Source organism: Epinephelus lanceolatus, chromosome 14 (assembly GCF_041903045.1).
Source record: "Epinephelus lanceolatus isolate andai-2023 chromosome 14, ASM4190304v1, whole genome shotgun sequence".
NCBI classification, from domain to species: domain Eukaryota; kingdom Metazoa; phylum Chordata; class Actinopteri; order Perciformes; family Serranidae; genus Epinephelus; species Epinephelus lanceolatus.
The window spans coordinates 37226459-37248656 of record NC_135747.1 but is presented as its reverse complement, the minus strand read 5'-3'; the positions used below and the strand labels follow the sequence as shown (position 1 = coordinate 37248656).

At 41.5% G+C, this 22198-nt stretch overlaps 1 protein-coding gene across 1 annotated transcript in view; it reads left to right on the top strand.

Annotated features, from left to right (window-relative positions):
- The first annotated feature begins 919 nt into the window (after window positions 1–919).
- LOC117251194 (putative ribonuclease ZC3H12C) overlaps window positions 920–22198 on the top strand; it is a 44165-nt gene continuing 22886 nt past the window's right edge. The window contains exon 1 of the mRNA XM_078174664.1: window positions 920–1074. The gene's annotated coding sequence lies outside the window, so the exon portion shown is untranslated. The remainder of the gene's footprint in view (window positions 1075–22198) is intronic.

Here is a 22198-nt window from a genome sequence, read left to right as displayed (position 1 = left end):
AGAAACTTCCGCTTGGGACTTTCCAACTTTCCGGTATAGACTAGATATATGGCGGCGCCCTAGTCGGCCATCTTGACTGCAGTTGGGTCCCTCTCGAACAACCCCCAACCTTCACCCGAGAGAGTGGTGTTCGCGTCCAGTAAGATTCTAAAGCCAAACCCTGTTCTTTATGCCTAAACCTAACCATGTGTTTGTTGCTGAAGGAAAAAAAAAAGGTCAATTTGTGGTACTGACGTAGTGCTTTTATTTTGAAAGAGACTGTATGTAAACAGTAAATTTCCTGTGAAAACAGAACTTGACACAGCAACAACCAACACACCCAGGGTACCTTGCACATCATATCTGGACATGACCAAACGTCATTATGTGACAAGGTGGGAGTGAGAATGTGTTGGTGCATGGGGTCCAGAATTTGGTGCTGCGCCCCTGCTGATTGATCTTTTTGGTACATATTTGTGTGGTTCCTTTGATTACCAAGATATCACTTTAACCACTTTATCTTCAGGGTAACTGCAGAATCTAACACATCCTAATTAGGCTACTATTGCAGAGAAAATATGTATCCAGCTCATGAAGCTTATGTCTTCAAATTATTGTCTTGTAGAAGTGCAGCTTTACGTAGAAAAGACTTTAGTTTACAAAATTACAGAGGCAAATATTTTGATTCTATGATGCCAAAATTAAAGTGCAAAGGGGTCTTAGAAGTAACTTTAAAATATGACATATGCATTATGTCGCTAGGTGTCGCAGCAGTAGTGGGTATTATCTCATATTGTAGCTGTAGGTGCAGGAGACCAACACATGCAGACAGTTAACACCGCGGGCTGTTGCGGGTTGTGGCCGCTGGGTGGAGACAGTCAGTCAGATACAGAGACGGAAACGTTCACTAACCTGTTACATGTCACTGTCACACGCTCACTAACATGAAGCAAGCAGCTGATTGTGTGGTGTATTCCCACTCTGTCAGCTGCTCGTTCAGCCGCCTGCCTCTGCCTGCAAGTCTCTGCTGAGGGCGTCAGTTAGTGTGTGATGGAGGATTCAACCAGGACCGAGTGGATGACGTGTAAAATACAAGTAAGTGATGATCTGTCATGTATTTTATTGTGTTGTACTTTTACCTCCATATGCAACATATTTGATATTTCAGATGTGGAAAAAAACTTAAATTAAGTTCCTCAAAATAACAATAAAATGCCACTTTTTATGCAGGACTGCGACTGTAGGAAGTAAGGAGTGTGGTGAAGTTACTGAACTGGTTACAACTAACTTGTTATGGAAATATAAATATCTATCTGGTGTAGTGAAACCACACCAGATAAAAGTTACAGTGAATGAATCGTCTGTTCGATCACATTTACTGGGCTATTTTAACACACACACTTCTACAAACCAGTTGAGGCCTTTAAAGGAGCAGAATAACTTAGAAATATATAAATAATGTCACTAAGTGCAGTAAAGTCAGTGTGAACTCTGAGTAGTGACACTTAAAGACATCGTAAGGCAGAGATATTTTATTTTGTTGATGCAAGATGAAGATTGAGGGACTTTTTCTGTCTTTATGCAGTTTAATCGTTCAAACTGTGACATAATTTAGTTTAATTAAACACACACACACACACACACCCTCTCCCTCTCTGTCTCTGTGCTTATATGTAAAGTGGACGTCGTGACTGTTGAAACAGAGAAAGATATATTTGGCTTTTGACAGCTACATGTCATCATGTCAGAGGTGTGACGGCTTCAGTCACTTCACTCAGCTGACTGTGAAACAACCTGACCCGACAGCTGTGGTGATGATTCAGGCAGAGGAGCTGACCTGTGCTGACAATCTGTGACACAAAGCAAACAATTTTAAAAGATTTATTTTGCTTTCAGAGCTCTGTTATTTTAGTTTGGCCTCTCTGAAAGCTGCATGCTCTTTGTACTTCCTGCCATCTCAGAGTGTTTGGGGTTGTATTGTGTTGTCACTGTTTCATTCTGACATCTCAGATATTGAATATTTGAAGGCGACTTTGCACACTGCATGACAGTTATATGTCCTCTCCCTCTGCTGACTTGTTCTGGTTGAGTGTTTGTAGGGGCAGGATAGAAGACAAAACTCTTAGTGGCCATGTGACACTCTTTGTAAGAAGTTCTGCTCTGTTGCTGCTCAGCCCAGTCATCAGAAGAACATTTTAGCATTGTAAGTTTATGAAAACCACGGGTACGTTATATTTGTATGTTTCTTTTGTATCATGTCAAAGTGACATAGTTCTGATTACATGTATGAGCTGACTTGGTTGCCATGAGGTGGAGGGGATGGTGGATGGTGTGACACTTAGGTGAGACACCTGCCAGGCTGCAGAGCACTGTGTAAGACCAGCAAACAACCAAACTGGGAGTTTAGTGACCTGTTGCTGCATTTCCACCAAAACCAGGTATTTCAAGCTGAAACATGAGCTTGTCCCAGTCATAACCAGGTGGTTTTTGTGCCTGAACCTGACCACACATTAACCACAGGGTTATTAAAATGTAAAGTTTCATAGTATCTGCTACATAATAAGGTGCAAATATAATGTATCTGTGGTTTGCAGAAATGTACAATGCTAACATTCATTCTGCTGATTGTGTTGGTCATACACAGTGTAGTGGGCGGGGCTCTTTTACCGTATGTCCACGGTATGAAAGTGCACCAACTAACAAGAAAACCTGAAGGTCCAGCGTGCAGGATTTAGGGCGATATACTAGCAGGAACTGAATATAATATTAATTACTTTTTTTTCATTATTTTATAATCACCTGAAACTAGGAATCGTTGTGTTTTTGTTACCGCAGAACAGGTGCTCCAGAGTAGCATGTGGCTCTTTGGCCCCTCTCCAGTAGCTCCCTGTGGCTTTGACAGAACATTATATGGAAATGAACAACCTTTTTTTTTTTTACATTTTATTTTCATTTATTTATTCATTCATTCTTCAACTGTAAAATTGCGTAACCTATATACTGATTTTAATTCTTTTTATAACATTTCATCAACTAAACTGTGCGTCATGTGTCTCTGCTTTCCAAAGCCGCGCTAAATGGTAAACAAACATGGCAGCACACCGGTAAGGTAAGACAACACGTTTACATGTCGTTTTCTACATGTTCTCTGACATTTATCCTAACGATATGAGGCGGTCTTTGTGGAATAAAAGCTTGTTTAGTGGACTAACTTTGCACTTGAAGGTTGCCCGTTCACTTACGTTTTAACAGGTCTGACGCTACTGTGCGCCCTGGCTGTATCTAGGCTAACGGCTAACATGCTAACTATTATTTTTATGTCACTAGTCACTTGAAACAAATTTAGGACGATAGGAGACAGGTTGAAATAAACCGAAATTTCCCTTTAAAAGGCTGAATTTCAAGGAGGGTACGTCATCAAATCCGGTTGAAGGACTGTTTCAGTGTCATGGATACTTTGAATTCTTCTAAGGACTGAGTCCTCCGATGCATGTGTGTATCCTCAGGGGGCATTAAGTACCAACACTTCTTTGCGCATGATTTTGGGGTCTCTTCAATGACGCACACCTTGGCAATTGCTAGCCTGTTCCCATATGTGTTCAGTGAATGTTATGGAGTCTTGCCTAGCCTCTGTAGTCCTACTAAGGAATCATCCTTGTCTTTTGTGAAGTACCAACTAGCTCTGGATAGGGCCTTTTGTGTTCGGCCACTGTATTGGCCAACGTGAAGAGATCTCGGTTGGTTGCCACCTGCAACCTCACTGCCTGATACCACTAAATCCTTCACACGAGACCTTTAAAGGGTTCATTTATATCAGAGAGAATACATTATTTTCTCACGTGTCTCTGGTGGCATCAAGCAACGCAGATGGTTTTATTCACCCAGGATTTGAGTCCATCTATAACTACATATAAAAAAAAAATAAAAATTCTGAATCAAAATGTAACTGGTGGACTCTAGTGTTGTCTGTGTTGTGTTGATATGAGGAGGCCCAGACTGTGAATATCCTTGGAGGTGATCTCTTTTTATTCCTGACAGCAAGAGTTAAAAACACCTCTGTCAAACACGACCATATTAACTCTAGCCCCGACTCAAATTAAGGCCCCGTTTATACAACAACGTTTTCAACTGAAAACGGTAAACTTTCGTTGCGTTTTGGCCGATCGTTTACACGACAGCGGTGTTTTGGGTGCCTGAAAACGCAACGTTTTGAAAACAGGTTCCAGAGTGCAACTTTTTTCGAAACGGCAGCGTCTCCGTTGTCATGTAAACGTGCAATATGCAGTTCCTCTGAAAACGGACTTTTCGCACATGCACATTACGGTTCCAGTCACTAGGCATGCCGACCGTCACAACAATGCCGAGCTCTGTTTGTGCTGCTCACCCTGTTGATTAGAAGTGAAGTGTAGATCTGTTACTGTAGCAACTCCACCTCGTCGTCCATCCAGACAAAGTTATCTGTGCATGCTTTCGCCATTGTGTCTTTGTTTTGGTTTGTAATCACTGCGTTGTAGAGGAAGGCGCTTCAGCGCAGGCGCATGGCGTCATGCCATGGTGTTGCTTTGCAAATTTACACTGCCACCCATTGACCTGGTGTGCATACTACAGCGTTTCCAGTAGATTTTGCGGCTCCGTGTGAACGGGGATCGTTTCAATAACGTCGTCATATAAACGCAGAAGTTTTTTAAAATGCAAAGGACAGACTTTTCTGTTTCTAGAGAAACCGTTGTCGTATAAACAGGGCCTAAGTGACACAGAAATTACTATGAGAGCAGTGTTGCTCACCTCTCCCGTGGAGCACAACAGCAAAGGAAAGAGATAAGGCAGGAGACATAGGGATGAACATAGGGATGCAGAAACTGAGTATCAAATGTTCCACATATTGACTATGGAAGCCTAAGCTGATCTCAGAGGTGAGTAATTTTAGAACCTGGGAAAGTAAAACCAAAACTATTAGAGGTAGATGTAAGAATATTTAGTTGAACTGGACCTTTAAAGTCTTTCTGAGCCTTTTATTTGAATGACTGAAGAAGAGTGATATGTCTGGTAATACTATACAAATGTACTAATAATGCACTCTGAAAAGGGACATTTTCAATAATGTTGCTTTCAGTTTTACATTTAGGAACATTTTGAGGCTCAACATCGACTTGAAGACTTTTAGTGTTGAGTTCTTTCATACGGTGTCATTGGCACTTTGACTGAAGTGACTGATCCAATAGTCTGAATAAGACTTCAGCAGTACTCGACCAAACCAGCAGTACAAAGTGGAGTCCATCAGTGTAACATTCTTTATTTCCTGCACCTTTTTGTCTAAAGTTGCACAAACAAGCTGCTTAAACTGTGTTTTGTGACTTTTATTTGCCAAGAAGCTGTATAGACCTGAGGGGAATCTGATGTGTGCGTTCAGATGTCCGTCTGTGTTGTGCATTTGCATCCATGCGTGCTCTGCATATGTCCCCATGTGCCCTTTTACCCCCTTCGCCTGCTGCAGCGGGCTCTAGACATGACTGTGGACTGCTGGGCGGGACGTGTGTGCGTCTGTGTGTGTGTGTGTGTAAATGTGCATGTGTCAGCAGAAGCAGGACAGCGGCACGCTTCCACTGAAAAGAAAGGGGGATGAGTGTGGCGGGGGGGTGCTGGGTGACGTTTGGCCCGGCAGCTGGGAGCTGCTCCGTTCTTTTGTTCCTCTGTGACCCCAGCTGACCCGGCACTCGCCCCGGGTGTCACACACACACTCTCACACGCACCTGCACGCGGTCAGACACATGGTCGCACATACGCGCACACACACAAGCATGCAGCATATATGTTAATGTGAATGTTTGCTAATACACAGCACAGACACACTGTGTTCAATAGGCCAGGCCCTGTGGGGACCATCTATCATGACTTAATCAGGGAGCTGTGAGTCTAGGTGTGTGTGTGTGTGTGTGTGTGTGTGTGTGTGTGTGTGTGTGTGTGTGTGTGTGAGTGCTGTATGTACTCTGAAAGACATTTCACGAGAGCTGTGAAGATGAAATTCCATGACGGTTCCATGACTTTTCATGATCATGCCAAAGCACCTCCAGGACTAAACTGTCCGTTCATTTCCTGGTTTGTCTCTGTCCAAAATTTCCCATATTAACCCCCACTCTCACTGGGAAAATTCCCCAATGTTCTCTTCCTGGAATAAAGCTGTCAAAATCCCTTTAGGCTCCAGGAACCCCAGCAACATCAGGGAGCCTGGAGCACCGGAGAGTTTTTATTTTTCAGTTTTTCAGTGTTTATTACCTCCGCCAAGGAGGTTATGTTTTCGCCGGCGTTTGTTTGTTTGTCTGCAAAATAACTAAAAAACTTCTGAACGGATTTTAATGGGAAAGGTTGATAATGGGACAAGGAACAGATGAGAAAATTTTGGTGGTGATCAGTTGAAGCAAAGTGGATAAAATAATAAAATGGCGGGAAGTCCGAGCTGCTTGGCGGAGGTCTGCGCTCTCCGAGTGCTTTTCTGGTTTTCTTCTGCAATTCTTCTGAAAGTATCTCTCCTTATTTACGTTTGCTCTTTGGCAATAGACAAAAGTGTGTTGTGTCAGAGTAGCAGCCTCCGGGGGTGCCGATGTGAAAGTGCCAAGAACTGCAGTTCCTCTAATGGCCACTTGAGGCTGGCTCCAAGAGTGAGTCAATACCTACAGACCCACATGTTCGAATAGAACTCATGAACCTGTGTTTAGGACTTGGAGTCATCCAAATATTTCCACCTATGAGGTTGTGAGTACAACAACATGGGGGCGTTTGTATGGACTCGTTTCATGTGCATGGTAAACACCATTGGAAAGCAACATTAACATTTTCAGCCTTACCACAGAGATAAACTTGTTTACAGCCTGGTGCAAAAACGATTTTGGTCCTAATGTCCCCGTTCATGACAACTGTGTGGCTGTACATTTTTGTCTAACTCAACTGATTTAATGTTTTTAAGACTTAACGCCTCATTTCCATGCAGGTTTGTTAATTTTGAGTGTGTTTTGGTGTCCACTGTTTTGGAATATGCACATGGAGCAGTAGAGACAAAATGCATGGCAGAGAATTTATAAGGATCTTGGCCTTTTAGATGTGTAGCCAGTTTTGTGGAATATTTTGTACGACGTATGATCCACTGTGCATGCACTCTATAGCCCCGTTTCCACCAAACACTTTCAGTATGGTACCTTTGGAACCAACAGTAACCCTTCAGACATGGTACCTAGACCCTAGTGTTTCCACTGCAAACAGTACTTGTTTATTGTCCACAGAACGAGGCTGCACGCCGACATTTTCAGAGCAAAATAGAACAGACAGGAGTGAGAGTCTTCAAAAATACCGGTTTTGAATACTGAGTCTTTCTCAGGCAAGTGCAGGGGTCTAGTGTTTCTGGAGCCCACAGGAACAATTGAAGATCCACTCACTACTAAAAGTTTAGGTCATCCAAGAGAGACAATAAAAACTTAATTAATGGTCAAAGTTGTCATATTGAAATTTAAAATGTGTTATTGGATTCATGTCTTAAACTCATGCATTAAGTAACATTACAAGTTAACGTTCCACCTTATAAGTTTCTAGCAGTTGGTCCAGTGAATTCAGTCAAGAGTCGGCAAACATCCTTTCATTTTATAGTTACAGTTTACTAATAAAACTCTCCACAGTATGAACAGTGGTTACATGAGCCTCAAAACCAGACACAACTCAGCCCTGAGCAGTGACCATCCTCTACTGACCAATCAGACTGCAGCGTTCACAGCTCCACCTTTTAGGACCAGATCTCTGTGCTAGGTACCCCAACAGAGGGGGGACCAAACATGGGGACGGTGCGGGATGGTTCTATTGGTACCATCCACAACTTTTCACAGTGGGAACAGAAAAAAAGTGCACTGAACTGAACTGAACCAGACTGCTCAGTGGAAACGGATGACTGTCATCCATAGTTGCAGTTCCTCTTTGGAAACTACAATTCCAAAAGATGCTGACCAGGTTGCTGGGGAGGTTTTATTGGTCTGAGTTATGTAGTAAATCTCAGCAATGTATCCTGCTTTGTGTGGCTGCTGAGTCACTCCATCTCCATTACACCAAACACGAGCCTGCGCAAACAGCAGGTGGTGTGTGCATGTGTGTGTGTGTTTTCCTGCTGCTTCCTTGCCTCCTTAAATGACCCAGAGGGCACTGGGCCTTAGGCCAATCTTTTGTGTCTTCAAAGTCCTCGCTGACCCTGTCCCATCCCCCTCTACACACACACACACACACACACACACACACTCACACACACCATGTGGTCTGGTCTGGTTTGTTTGGCTACCCTCTCCATATAGGTAGGAGCATGTGTGGGGGCTGTTAGTACAGCATTATGCCTGTGAAGTGTGTGTGTGTGTGTGTGTGTGTGTGTGTGTGGATGACACCAGCTGGACTACCTCTTCCTCTCCCTGTATCCACCTCTCAGGCCTTGTTAAGGGACCAGAGTAATCCCTGGTACTTGGCTCAGTGTTTACGCAGTGGGCTGAAGGCAGAGCTGGTGCAGCTTCTGCGCCTGCTGTTTCATTGCAAACACACATTCATCCGTCCCTCTGCCTGGATTATCTTCACACCTTCTCTTTCCTCTGTCCTCTCTTCTTTTTCTCCTCACTCATTTGGATGAATTGTGTGAAAGCGTCACACCTAAAGCCCAGTTCAGACCAAAGATTTACAGGGAGATGCATTAAAACAGACAACTACTTACGATGCATTGCTCTGTTATGTTATAAAAACCTGCCAGTTCACACTAATGCAACTAGATGAGACTGTGGATCATCTCTATGCAACATGTCTGTTCTGATTTGCCGCTTTTCAGGTTTATTTTGTGGCTGTGACCAGCAGGCTTCAGTACAAGCCGACTGGCTGTAGTAACAGGTGACAAGCTTCACGTCCTAAAACCAGCCGGCAGCGATTTGACTAGCTGAGTTGCAGGTGACGCCATCAGCCGGCTTGAGTCGAGCTCAGATGAGTCAGTTCACACCGATGCAACTTTTGTCTGTAACGTTCTACAATGGTTTCATCTCGTCGCAAAATCATTGGTCTGACCTGGGCTTATGGACAGATATCTGCACATGTGCACAGACAATGTAGGCAATGGGACTTTTGGTATCGAAAGTGTTTGTGGTTTCTAAGTACTGACCAATCACATCAACATGAGCGAAAGTAGTGGAACCCATTGGCTATCATCTAATGACAAGTTAGCATTTTTTAGATTCATATGCAGTATCTCTTTACAGCAATAAGCTCAAATGTCTGGACCTGCCTCAAGCTGCTAATCGAACTGTAAAGTATGAGTGACGCATGGAAGAGGAAGTCTTGGCCTGGATATCCACTATACACTGGATCTTCCGAAACACTGGCCATTTCCCTCTCTCCTTATCATCGTCAGTCAATAGTTATTTAACATTAAATCAATTAGCTGTCAGCTGTTTAGTTAATTGCTTGCTAATTGTAGATTGATTTAATCGGTTTGAGTGATGTTTTGTGTTGTGGACAGAACAAGATATTTGAGGACGTAATTTTGGCCTTTGGAAAACACTGATCAACTTTTTATAGACCAAACAACTAATTTATTATTATTGAAGAAAATCAACATAATATTAATCAACAGTGACAATAATCTCAAGCAGCTTGCAGCCCTACACCTAATCCTAACTCTTTCGTTGTAATCAAACACATTAGGATAATTTTCTGAGGGGGATTGTTTCAGAGAGGAGGTTGTGTAACAAACTGGACGGCACTCTTGATAATGAAAATGTTAAATGAGCTCTGAGCAACACTGATAATAAATCAGACAGAATACAGACACAGAAATATGGACATGAAAAGGCTAAATAATAAACATTTTTATCACTACTGCATAAAATGTCAAACATGGACATATAGAAAATCAAGTAAGATACGATAATATATTGATATTTTCATAAATAATAATAGTTGTTGTAGGTTGACTGTTGTTGAGCTTTCACAGAATACTTACAAAGAGATTTTTGGAAAGTGATCATCAGTGATGTGGATGCAATGACTCAGTGGGTAATGCAAATCATAGAACAGCTGCAGTCTGGTAAGTTCAGAAAGTTACACCACTTTACTGTAACACAGCCTGTAAAACCAGGAAAAGGAAACACTTACAATACTATGATATCCAAAATCTATGATGATATCTACCCAGCCTCAGTGTGGGCTTCCTTAAATAAAAATAAAGTTTAAAAATAAGTGTGGTTTTGCCCCGCTTTGTGTGTGAACACAGCAACACAGAGCAGTTGAAAGGATCTGCAGAGGTCATTAATTTAATAAAGGTACAAACCAAAGTGAGATAATTGTGGATTACGTGGGCCGCAGACATGAGAAAAGCTTATTAAAAAAGAACTGCAATAACAGGCTTTCACTTTCGTGTCAGATTTGGTGGCACTTCCATATGTTTCCTCTTTTGTTTGAGGTGGAGAAGCCACACAGGTCAAACAAAACTACTCCGATTTATCTTGTGTAAACAGCGACTACACTGCAGCAAGGCTGTGCCACGCTGTGTTCGAGAGGCTGGGTAAGGTGCAGGCAGGCGGCGGGGAGCGGGACACCTGTTCATCCTGCGACTAGAAGCAGATGGTCCACATGGCTCCTGCTCCCTGAGGGGAAAACCTGTCAGCTGAGCCCCAATTAAGGAGTCACTGCAAGTCAGAGGAGCAGGATGGGGGTTGGAGATAGAGAGCAGAGAGGGAAATGATAATAAAATGACTTTAATGTGATAAATTAACTAACTTGTGATTGTAATATAGATACTATTTGATTATTACTGTTTGATTTGTTGTTATGCCAAGCTCCTTCTTTTTCTTTGATGTTGCAGTGACTCATCACGGCTCACTGGTGTAATCCTAACATGATTTATAACAACATATGAAACCATTTTTGGTATGAAGCTTTGGTGCATTGAGGCTTATCTAATAGTTTTTATTATCAGGTCCTATATATATACACACATATACATAAATAGTTTCGTTTTTATAGCATGTCTTCAGTTCCTTTTTGAGTAAATCCTAAATGCTCCTGAGCTTACTTCTGTGAGAATTGTGTTAGTTAGGAGTGACACAACCCAATCACCGTGATAAATGTCAGCAGTATGGGTTTCTGAAACCACACATATTTTGCATTATGTAGCAGATATGTGGAGACCTTGTGTTTCTTTACATTTCAGTTTTGAATTTTATGTTGTGACAACACTGTGGTTGCATTGTGGATCAGTTTTAGCGCAAGAGTTAGGAGAGGATCATTCCCTGGTTTTAAATATCTGGTTTTGTCGCTACAAACATGGCTGGAAATGTTCCACTTTTGTCGCTGCAGAAACACTTGAAAATGTCCAGAACTCTCAATAAAAAATAACCGCTTTTGCCACTACAAACATGCCTGGAAATGTTACTAACTCTTTTTGAAAAATAAATTTCATTACAAAGACTCCTGAAAATGTCCCAAACTGTTACTGTTGAAAAGAACTGTTTTTGCCGCTACAAATACGTCTGGAAATGTCCCGACTTATTTTAAAAAATATGCCGTCTTTTTCTGCTACAAATATGACTGGAAATGTCCCAGTATGTTTAAAAAACAACAAAAAAACACTTTTGTTGCTACAACCATCTAAAAAAAACAAAAAAACGACCAGTTGTTAAAAAAATACCTGCTTTTGCTGTGATAAACATGGCTGGAAATGTTCCAGTGTGTAAAAAAAAATAACAAACCCAAAAACAGTCTCTACAAAAACAGCTGGAAATGTCTGGAGTGCTTGTTAAAAAATACCCACTTTTGTGGCTATAAACACTGCTGGAAATGTTCCAAACTGTCGTTAAAAATAACTGCTTTTAAGGCTACAAACAGGGTTGGAAACCTCCCAGAATCTTGTTAAAAAATACCCGCTTTTGCCAGTACAAATATGACTGGAAATGTCCCAAAACGTAAAAACAAACAAACAAAACAAAACACTTTTGTTGCTACAACCATCTAAAAAAAAAACAAAAAACGACCAGTTGTTAAAAAAATACCTGCTTTTGCTGCGAAAAACGTGGCTGGAAATGTCCCAACAATAATAGATAACCTGCTTTTGCCGCTTCAAAAAACATCTGGGAATGTCTGGAGTGCTTGTTAAAAAATAAAATAATGTTGCTACAAACGCTGCTGGAAATGTTCCAAACTGTCGTTAAGAAATACCCACTTTTGCCACAACAAAAACGCCTGTAAATGTTACAAACTCTTGTTAAAAAGTAAATTTTCTTGTTTCAAACACTTTTGGAATTGTCCCAAACTGTCATTAAAAATAAGTGCTTGTGTTGCATCAAACAGGGTTGGTAATGTCCCGAACTCGTGTTAAAAATACCTGCTTTAACTGCTGCAAACATGGCTGAAAATGTCCCAAACTGTAGTAAAAAACAACTGTTGTTGCTACAAACATGGTTGTCCTGACCTGTCGTTAAAAAAAATACCCATTTTTGCTGCTACAAACACAGCTGGAAATGTCCTGAACACTGGTTCAGAAAATACCCATTTGCTGGTTTTAAACAGCGCTCTGATGCTGTCTGTTGCTTGACAGCTGTCTCACCCTGGTGTCACGCCATCCACCATCCCCTTCACCCTGATGAATAACCCAGCTCATATATATATGTAATCTGAACCACATCACTTTAGAAATATCAGTGTTGGTTTTAACTTTTACAAACATCCCGTTTAAGGCCTCAGCTGATTACAGTAGGAGTGGCGACTATAAATCAAGTTGCAGGCGTGTTTGGTAAACTAACCCAGAATAGGCCACATGCCATACGATGCAGTTGAGGCCAAACAGACGCTAGGCACATTTGCATGTACAACACCAATGACATTTACTGTAGTAACTTTAAGAAGGTGCTCAACCCTGATGAGATAAATGTTGTGGCTTAAGACTGAAATGGAAACTACGCCTGGCAGATTTGCATTTTCTGTGCTGGGCATCAGGGAACATTTACTGAGCATGCAAAGGCCTGCATACAGTCTATGTTGCCAAGCTGGCAGCAAGCCATCAGCGCTGGTTTCCAAAGCTGACCTGAACAGTTTGTGCGATGGAGTGATAAACAGAAACGCTCCCATATATTAGTCATAAAACAGCAGTCAAACACTGTACAGGATACACATGTGTGTACACATGGTTCTGTTCCACCCTGCACTCATACACACACACACACACACACACACACACACACACACACACACACAATCTCAGAAACACACTTAAATCTTTTTTGCACTGTGCTTTGATTCACACAGACAGTTAATGCGTCCTAAAACTTTGTGGTTGCGTGATGTGTTATCAGTTTCAGGCCATCTCTACATGGATACAGATACTTTAAAATTAATATTTCCCCAGTCGTCCGTGAACTCTTTGCAGCGGCACCAAGTTTTAAATGTGAAGTAGTCATTAAATGATGGAGTGCTAACAAAATGTAAACAAACTGGTTGTTTGGCGTTGTTGTTGTTGTTGCTGTCTCTGGGTCATGCTCATTACACAAAGCAACAGCAATCAGCGTGCAAATGAGGTTATGATGTCATTGTTTCTCAAGCGTTCCAATTACATGTCCACACCATAGATTGTATAAAAAGATGGAGGACATTACAGCTCCCCAAAATTTAAGCCAGATCATCTTGATCACCTCCTGGTGGCTGGCTGAAGTATAGGTCAGAAACCCCGCCTCCATCAATGTTAGCAAATGAGACCAAACTAAGAATCAAATAAATGTTCTTATCGATGATGTGTGTTTGACTGTTTGTTTTTCTCTTAAGTTTGGTTATAACTAGTAATTTGATTTTTGAAAAAAAGAGGGATTGAGGTCATGATTGACAGCTGCTCACTGTAGCAGCTCACTATCAGTGGTGCCGCTCGTGACTGTTTGGACGGGTGTACTGGTGGAAACTCGATAACGGCAGAGATTGCTGCTGCGTAGACTCTGGCTCCAAATGCCGTCACTGGCGCAAGATGGCAGCAGCTGTATCCGGGATATTTTGGCTTTGTGTTTGTACAGTTAGGGTCAGTGGAGACAACGTCATCCATGTTTATACCACACAGATACAGAGTAACCGGAGTTTGGAAAGATCTGCACCTTAGAAGGTTTTTAAAAAAATCTTTAAATGACCTAAAACTCTGTTTGCATGTGGACTAGAGGCCAAAACGTAGAGGAAAATACAAATTTTAAAAAATATCTGATGACTAGTGAAAGTCAAGATTGGTGTTTTTGCCAAATAGTGTTTATGGGAAGTCAAGAAACTGGCACAGAAGGAGTCGTGCAGTTACACAAGGCAGAGGTTTGAAGGCACAAAGTATGGTCAAAGTATGAAAACTCCAGTATTGCTGTCAAGGCAGTCAGAGAGGTAGCTGAGGAGCTCTGAACCTGACAAAACAGTCAGTGTTGGCTAAAGCGGTGGATATATAGTCTACTGGGCCTGATGACTAATTGTAAGCAGGTGTGTAGGCAGGAGGCTGCAGGTGATGAGCTGCAGCTGGAAACACACTCCTCTCAGGCTCCACCCTATTTTCCAAACATAGATTATCAGGCTTCAGTGGCTGATACAAAAAGTCCCTTCAGACACATATTGAGGCTGATTTTAAAGATGCTACATTCACATTGTTTTATAGTCTATAGTGATTTCTGAACGTCATTTCCCAGTAATCATCTCTCATTCAGCCTGTGTGGGCCCGGCTGTGGCATCTTCTTGCCTACATTGTCAGCTGTTGATGATGACATCGTATCATGTTCATATCAAACTGGAAACATGACACACACCACTCCCTGTGAGACAGGAAGACACTAGCAATCAACATTTGTTTTGAGGGCTGAACTGTTTTGGTGTGAGTTGTCGAGTGTTGGACATATCAGCCGTAGAGATGTCTGCCTTCTCTCCAATATAATGGAACAAGATGACACTCAGCTTGTGGTGCTCAAAGTGCCAAAAGATACATTTGAAAAACTCAGTATCAGTGTCTCTTTTCAAAAGTCATGACCCAGTTACACAAGATAATCCACAGACCTTGTTGAGAGCAGTTTCATGTGGGGACTACTTTCTTCCTACTGAACTACAACCACCAACCGTATCACTGTGCAGAAGGAAGTGTGCATCTACTCATCGATGAGAGGCTCATGTTCATGCCAGTGTGAGATGTAAACATTAATGGAGTGCTCCTTGGCTGAGCTGTAACATTAGCTAGCTCAGTGGTGCTAGGTGAGCTAGCAACACATTCTCACTCCAACATCATCACATAATGACTTTCCATATCCAGATGCGACGTGCAAGGTACCCTGGGTGTATTGGTTGTTGATGTTCTGGGACACCGTGTCAATTTCTGCCTGTTACATGCATTGTCTTCTTTCAAAATAAAAGCACTACGTCGGTACAAAACTGCAAATGGACATTTTTTTTCCCTTCAACAACTAACACACATGGTTGGGTTTAGGAAAAAAAGAACAGTGAAAATTGATGTTTGCTGGACCCATCCACCACCACTCCCGCCCGGCCCTTAACTTTAATCCTTGTCCCACTGCATTCCCCCCTGGTGCCACCAGGGCTGTTAAACTATAATGGCAACTGGCCGCATATCATGCTGACGTTAAAGGACGCCTTTTTTTTGTTGGTTTCCGAGGCTGCAAGTCACTGACCAATCGCTGGATTTTGAAGACTCCGGAGTGAGAACGGGCTTGAGCTAGCAGTAGATGCATGCTTCCTTCTGCACAGTGATTTGGTTGGTTAGAGTAATTTGGTAGAATAAAAATTGTTCCAACATGAAAACGCTCACAAGGTCTGTTTGATTTTGGGGTGAACTGTCCCTTTGAATGTCATCTAAACACAAGCACTTGTACAAGAACGCTGTCAAAATGAAACTGTGACTGAGCTGGCCTCCGACGCTGGATTTCCGTGTTTGATAATTATCAAAGCTCTGCTGTGTCAAAGCAGCCTACAGCCTCAGAGCTGCGAGAGTGGCTGTTGACTCTTGTTCCTAAATTTAAACAAGATGCAATTTTTTACTCTAAGATTTTGATCTTTTCTCTGCAAAGGTAGAATACTATCTCCTCTAACTGCTCTAGGATTTACATAATTTTGTTTTATTTGGGTATTTGCACCAGTATTGTCTGAATGATTGGGTAAGGGTTCAGTTTCTTCTTGACAGGTTGTTTTAGCATGTATTCACACTTCTTCTGTACTCTTTTCTACTGCAGATTAAATCATGTTTTGTTCCGTTGGCAGTGTTGGGAGAAATAATAAACCTCCTCCTTTCTGAAGGTAAAATGGTCTGGTAACTGGAACTGTTTAAGTCCAGCCTGACAGGCAGCCCGTCTTTGTCTCTGACCTCCTCTGAGCCTATAAGTAATACCCCTCCTCACAATCAGAGGCCTTTGAAAAGATGCCGCCATTTTGTCCGGGCTGTGCCCAAACAATGACGCTCCACTCTCGCTTTTTTTCCTCCTTTTCTCTCTTTTCTAACTTTTTTTTCCTTTTCTGCCTCTTGTTAATTTGAAGGCTTTTTCCCTTCACAGCTTCCTTCCCCACCTGCTAACTTTCCGTCAGACATATGTACACACACACACACACACACACACACTCCTAACACCCATTTTGGGAGCACACACTACTTTTAACATAATTCGTCTCATTGTCTGAGTCAAGCCAATCCCCCACCCATGAAACAAAGAGGTCGAAGGCGGCAGCCGTCCCCAGTGGGCCAGGTGTTCCGCAGGGCTCAATTCTGGGTCCTGTTTTTTTTTTCACTCGCTCTTTCTCCTCATGTATCTGTATTTGTGTGTGTGTGTGTGTGAGTGTGTGCATGAATGCGTGAGTGTGTGTGTGTGTGTGCAGCTGCCCGCCGAGGGCTTTCTTTTGTGTCCCCCTCCCCACTATTGTCAACTCACGCCTTCTAGTCCATTCATGGCTCAAGCCAGCGGATGGGCTGGTGGTGGTGTGTGTGTGTGTGTGTGTGTGTTGGTGTCTGTGAGGTTTTGGGTGGAGGGGGTGGAGATATCCGAGCTTATCTTGTGTCCCTTTCTATTGGTGGAGAGGTGGGTGATTGGTGTGTGTACAGAGTAGGACGGGAAAGTGAGACGTGTTTGTGGTCAGATCTCTGCCTTCGTATTGGTTTAGGACTCAGACTCACGGTGAGGAGGAGGAGGAAGATGGTAGATGCTTTACACTCCATCTGTTGTCAGTCACACTGATAAACCTGCAGCCTCATGACACTGCACTCTGCTTCTCAACCAAAAAGGAAAACTTGAAGGCTGATCTCTTAGGATTGCTGCTGAACTCAACAGGAACGTAATTTTTCTCAGCCCCACTTGGATTGACAGCTTTACTTTCTCCAGCTCTTTAGATTCTGGATTCTGGAGATTGGATACTGAGATCTGAGTTTTTAATTTTTTGCTTTAAAGGGAGTGTGTCATACATCTGGGCTTACTTCACCAGCACCTTTATTGGGAATTTCCCCTTGAAGTTTTCTGACTGTGTGCTGTTGGGATGACCAAAGGTGGAGGAGGAGAGACATTGTAGGAGTTGTTGCTGTTTCTCTGTATTGCTGAGTTGCTGTTTCTCTTGGAGCTGTGTGGTAAGTATTTTTCTTTTCTATACAGTTTCCTTTTTCTTTTCTTGTTCTTTTGCCCTGCGGGTTAGCCTGAGATTTGCATGCTAAAAGACAAGGAAAACACTCTTACCATGCTTTGTAATGGCCTGTGGTGTTATGATCTTAATTGTTTATCCATATTATTGTATCATAAAATCTTACTGACAGTATTTCCCAAAGATATATTGTTTGTAGCCAGACAAAGAAACTCAAAGTTCCCAAAGTTGTTGCAATGTTTTTTTTTGTATTTATCTATATCTATATCTATATCTATATATCTATATATATATATACATGTATATATATTGCAAGTTGTGAATATCCTTATTAACTCAACAGTTGAACAGTTGAATTTATAGACAGACAATGCATAATACAAAACTACTTTTTTAGCTATGCTAGCAGTAGATAGCAAAGTCCGTCAGTCCACGACTTCCAGAGTAAAATTTTTTACATCTCAACAACTGTTGGATGGATCCCCATGAAATTTGCCAAGTGTCATTTTTCGGGAATATTTTTGTTCAGTGTGGAACATTGTCGTGTGGATCTATAGCACAAAATGTCTCTACAAGTGAAACTGAGACTGTGACAAAGGCATCATGTGGTTTTCAACAAGGGCTTCTTGGGGGATTCCTTGGGGTTCCCCCACAGCAGGAGGAAACATTTAACCAGTAAGACAGTATTGTATATAATGACGATTGTTGAATGAAATGGGGCCTCAACAAACAGTTATTTTCATTGTTGATAATCAATTCGTTGTTTGGTCTATGAGATGTTAGATATTCTCAAAGGCCAAGCTGACGTCCTGAAATGTCTTGTTTTGTCCACAAACCAAAGGTATTCAGTTTACTGTCATAGCGGAGGAAAGAAACCAGAAAATATTCACATTTAAGAAGCTGGAATCAGAGAATTTTTACTTTTTTTCCCTTAAAAAATAACTTAAAGTGATCGATTGTCAAATTAGTTAGTGATTAATTTAATAGTTGACAACTAACCGTTGACACTGTAGAACAAAAAAAGATACGATCAATAATTCTGTATCTCCACATATAATGGGTTGTGCCATGTCTGCTCCGTTGATTAGTCAGCAAGAGGCAGAACCAGACTGAGAGCCTGCACAGCTGAGAGGTGAGACTGAGTGCTACCCATAACCCCCTACCAAAAAGGTCACATGACAGACAGTGGTGATATGTATGACTGAGGATGAATCTGGACACCACCAGTTGCAGGAGAGCAGGAGGGGAGGGTGGAGGAGGAGGAGGATGCTTTCAGGGAGGTCCCCTGTGGCTTCAGCAGGCATCTGTTGCCCCTGCTGCTCATACTCACCCCCACCCTCTACACCCCCTTTGTCCCCCTCCCAGCCGGTCGCTGGTGAGGCAGACTGGCTCACCGCCGGGCTCAGCCAGCAAATGGCAGCCATGCGGCGGCCCTGAGGGACTGGTCAGGGTCTGGCCTCGGGGGAGCTCATCCCTCCATACACCCTCAAGGGGGCTAACCCCGGATCATGACACATACAGAGATACACACGGTGCAGAGGCAACGCAGGCAGGCCGGGTCACTGAGGTGGAGGCTGCAGCATCTGCTCACTAGGGAAAGACTCCGGCCCCCCCTCCCACTAAACACACACACACCTACAGAAATTATCTGGTCGATGAGTTATTCTTTCCGTACGATAGTTTCATGAAATCGAAACTCTGGCAAGAAGCTAAGTTTGATTTTTACCCCTAAGTTTCCAAAGTGTGACGCATTTCTCAGTGAATTATCAAACAAAGGAACTGAAAGAATCTTTACTCTCTTTGTGCAAGTATTTGGTTTAAAACATAAAAAACATAAAGACAAATAAAAAAGTCAAGTCTGTAACTCACAAATCTGAATTTCCTTTGCAAATTGATTGGGTTTAATTCCAAAATAATAAATTGGTTTACAGGAAGGTTGTTTTCAATTCTTTACAGGAGATGGACCATCTCATTTTCAAGGAGGTCCTTGATGAAAAATAAAACAATATAAGCACAATTAGACAAAACATCTAACACGGGATAATTAGGAGATACCAGATATTACTAATACATTAATAAACAAACCAAAAACAACAAGATGTGTATGGTCAATTTGTAGTTTAGCAGAGAGCATCATACACCAGTGATTAGGGGCCATTTAACTAGTATTCTATGTACAGAAATATCAATCTAACAGTTCACACAGTGTGTTAGTTTTTGTCCTGTGCAGCTGTATATCACTGCATATACCGTTCATCCGAATGTTAATGGAGCACATTTTACTCTACAGTTTAAATCCAGGTCTAAACAAGAGATAATGCCAGTTTCTGTACTTTTATAAAGTTTCTTTGGGATAGACTGCACTTAGTTTAGTTTATTTATTTGCACAATAATAAGAAAGTATAAAATATATACAATAAAAGTAATGTCAGTGCTGGAAAATAGAGGAAGTGTGAACAGCTTCTTCAGAGTTCACCCCATTTAAATAACAAGAAACTTGACTTTACTCATCAAAACAAAACAAAATAAGCAACAAACAAACAAACAAGAACACAAATAGTGGTGAAAAAAAATAGTTTAATAGATATCAACATTAGTATAATCCATGGCACTTTGGCTTACAGTAGCAGGTTATAAAACATTTCATTATGAATATTTTATCAGTGTTAGCATCAACAGTTTGGCACAGTAGCTGCTTGTAGATACTTTTATTCCAGTAACCTTAACGATTATTGATTTGAGACTTTATTAAATTATCATTTTTATTTTGCCATTGATAATTTTACATCATATTCTTATCTGAGAAAATGTTCTTTGCTCCAGACTGAAGGCATCAACACACCAGGGACATTTTTCCCATGACATCAATTTACACATCAATATATTTTTTTAACTGTTGTTTTAGTCATGGGTACTTTCATTATTATGCGGTGAAAAAGTGGCATAATTTTTTTCGGAACAAGATCAATTTTTAGAACTTTAGCACTGTGAATGAAAGCATCAAAGAATCTAATGTCTCATAATGACAGTGTGGACGTGTTACAACTGTCGTAAAGTCACAGTGGTGCCGGTATGAATAGTTTCGATGCAGACAAGTATTTTGCATCTTTGTGTCTTTTATTAGTCATGTCCCCTTTACACTGCAAAGTCTGTAACACTCTGGAGCAGCCACTTTATATATTTGCTGCTGAAAGACTATGATTAAACACAAGACTACATTACTTTACTATTGTCAAGGTCTCTCTGTAGTGGAATTAACATCATATTATGCATACATACTCTTATCCTGACGGCCCACCAGCAGATGGAGACATGAAATACAACACTTTTCAATGTATGCAATGCATGTTGGTCAATTCTGGTTCATTTTAAAGCCAGTATCAGCCGACACTGATGACGTGCAGATATTATCGTGCATCTCTAGTTTTTCAATTCAGTCAAGTTTTCCGAGTGGGTTTACTCATTTGGTTTGTTTTCATTGTTAATGTGTAGTTGTAGTTTAGTTCATTTTAGTTTCAGTTTGAGTTTTAGTGTTTTTCATTATATGAGGACAGAGATTTAAGAAGTTCAGTATAGGTGTAATAGAATAAACATATACACCAGTGTTTCCTGACACTTGTGTTGACAAATTTGATCAAAGTGACAAAGACTAAAACTAAAGACACGTCCTCTATATTTCTATTTTAGTTAGTTTTATGATATTGTAAGCACAATTTTGTTTCAGCCAGTTTTTCATTTGTCTATTTTTTTCTTTTTATTTCAGTTAACTTAATATTTTTAACACCTAGTTTTAGTTTTTAGTTTGGTTTTAGTTCACTATAATGACCTTGAAATAATATAAACTCTCATAATTGGTATAGTACTTTTGTAGTATTTGAAAACAGTTTTTCAAAAAAGAGATTTAATGGAATTTACTAGAGTAGTGATTGAACTCTGGCTCTTTCATTAAATACTTGCTCTGCTCAAAACCATGATTCCATGAGTACTATGTGAATATAAACATATCACAGTCACAGTGAACCGACTGTCACGATGACACGTACAGCACTCGACCACTTCTGACTTGGTGATTTACACTCGCTGTGTCACCGTCATATTCTGCTGACTCCTCAAAGATTCCGTCTGGCAACCTGTGACTGCGGCTGGTGTGTGACTGCTGCATCATCAGGGATCATGTGTGTGTGTGTGTGTGTGTGTGTGTGTTCTGGTTGGGGTGAACGGGTTTAAAGTCCCCAGCCTCCGTCTGTGCACGCTGCTCGGGTCGAGAGAACAATACTCCCGTCACAGGAGGACAGATTGGGTGGCAGCTGCATTGTTGAAGGACGGCAAGCCAGACACACTTCTTCCCCCCACCCTGACACACACACACACACACACACACACACACACACACACGCACACACACACACTCTCACTCTTTTCCTTTTGTGCCTCTTTTGTTGTTGATGGACTAAATTATTCCAGCTCTCTTGTGGCATTCAGGGTGACAAACAGCAGCGTGGCAGCTTAGACGTCGGGGTCGGGACATTAAGAGGCCCCTGCTTTCCGGTGCTTTAGCCTGAAATTCAAGAGACTCCTCAATACAACTACC